Source organism: Canis aureus, chromosome X (genome assembly GCF_053574225.1).
Source record: "Canis aureus isolate CA01 chromosome X, VMU_Caureus_v.1.0, whole genome shotgun sequence".
NCBI lineage: Eukaryota > Metazoa > Chordata > Mammalia > Carnivora > Canidae > Canis > Canis aureus.
Window position 1 is genome coordinate 56,098,635 of NC_135649.1, and position 2,142 is coordinate 56,100,776.

A 2,142-nucleotide genomic window follows, 5' to 3' on the forward strand; every position below is an offset into this window, starting at 1 on the left:
GAATCAGTAATCAAAAAATCTCCCAACAGAACATAAGTCCAGTGCCAGATGGCTTCCCAAAGGAATTCTACCAAACATATAAAGGGAATAATAGGAATACCTATTCTCACAAACTGTTCCAAAAGATAGAAGGAAAACTCCCATATTCTTTCAATGAGGCTAGCATTACCCTGATTCCAAAATCAAATACTCCACTAAAAAAGAGAATTACAGGCTAATATCCCTGATGAACATGGATGCAAAGATTTTCAGCAAATCTAATCCAACAGTAGATTAAAAGAATCATTCACCATGATCAAGTGGGATTTATTCCTGGGTTGCAAGGATGCTTAACTATTCTCAAATCAATCAATGTGATACACCACATTTATAAATGAAAGGATAAGAACCACATGATCCTTTCAATGAATACAGAAACCAGCATTTGACAAAGTACAACATCCATTCCTGACAGAAACCCTTAACAAAGTATGGATAGAGGGAACATACTTCTACATTCATAAAGGCCATATAGGAAAAACCCATAACTAATATCATCCTCAATGGGGAAATACTGAAAGTTTTTCCTCTACCATCAGGAACAATACAGGGATGTCCACTCTCAACACTGTTTTTTTTTTTTTTTAATGAAAATAAGTTCTATTACTTCAAGTAATAAACATAAACAAAGATGCAAACAATATTAGTCCATTTTCTTCCAGATGTTTGGATCAATTTACAGGAAAGGCAAAACTGAAATCCAATTATAATCTTTGTAGGAATATTTTTTTTGGGGGGGGTTCTTGTTAGGTTAGGTTTGTTAGGTTGCTTTTTCTTCTGTATTAATAGTGTGTGCATTTTTTATACTGATCTCAAAACATGTATAGTCATGCAATCAAATGCTTAAGCACAAAATATATTCCATTAAGTGGAATCCACATGTAGCAAATGTATAAACTAAAAACAAAATTCCCAGAGTTGTATTAACTTATGAAAAGGAACAAGAAACAATCTGAGTAATGTAACTGTATTCAAAGTAAATGACGAAAGTGAGACACCGGTATCTTTGCTGTGAGATAGATATCTTTTAGGTACACCTTTTAAATCAATACTTAAAAAGACAAAACCTGGGGCAGCCCCGGTGGCGCAGCGGTTTAGTGCTGCCTGCAGCCCAGGGTGTGATCCTGGAGACCCTGGATCGAGTCTCACGTCAGGCTCTCTGCATGGAGCCTGCTTCTCCCTCTGCCTGTGTCTCTGCCTCTCTGTGTGTGTGTGTCTCTATGAATAAATAAATAAAATCTTTAAAAAGAAAAAAAAACAAAAACAAAACCTGGGCGGTTCATAGCTATTTAAAATGTGAAATCCTAATCAACTTCAAATATATTTCTCAACCTCAGAGTCTCATGAACCACGGGAGGAACATGGGAAGGGGAAACCAAACTGTTACCTTTTTGAAAACAAGAGTTTCATTGGAACATGGGAGATGAGCTGTAATTTCTCATCTTGGAAGGAGATGGAAAACCTCCCACGCTAACAGGCAGCTAGGATCTGGCATTCTGCTCTATTTCAACCAAGTACTCTGGAACCAGTTTTCTGGTGTAAATGATGTGATGCCTCATTTTAGTCTCTCCATGGCACTCTCTTGTTTCCCACATAGGTGGGTCTAATCTTTCTCCAACTCCTCCATGATGGCCAATAGTTTAGTATATTTTCCTTGGGGTGCATGGCTGTTCCCACTTCCCTGGATGTAGACCGGAGATGATGGATGGCCTGTAGTCACTCAGCAGCTAGTAGTATTGTGAGGATGCTGCCATACTGGCACAGGGCAAGTGGACACTGCCAGCAGTATTGAGGGAGAAGGCAGGCATGTTCATTGTCAAATATGGTTTGTAAGACATCTTCTCCCTGCCAATCAGCAGAGTGCGCTGGAAGGGGCTCTGAGGGCCAGTGATGGTGGCATCAGTGGCAAAGCCAGGTGGCAGCAAGGCAAATCCACAGCCCAGTGCCAACCATGTAACCCCTGACCAGCTCCAGCACACTATTTGTTGTTGATAGTTGGGGCTGCAGGATCAAATATTACTGTCCCTCACCCTGATACCCACTGCAGTATATCACTCATACATCAGAAAGGTTGACTCAAGGGCAGCCACAAATTTGAGCAGA

At 40.1% G+C, this 2,142-nt stretch overlaps 1 pseudogene; it reads right to left on the minus strand.

The window, feature by feature from the left end:
* Positions 1-1,520: 1,520 nt before the first annotated feature.
* Positions 1,521-1,877, minus strand: LOC144309042 (cyclin-dependent kinase 2-associated protein 1 pseudogene; annotated as a pseudogene).
* Positions 1,878-2,142: the final 265 nt, after the last annotated feature.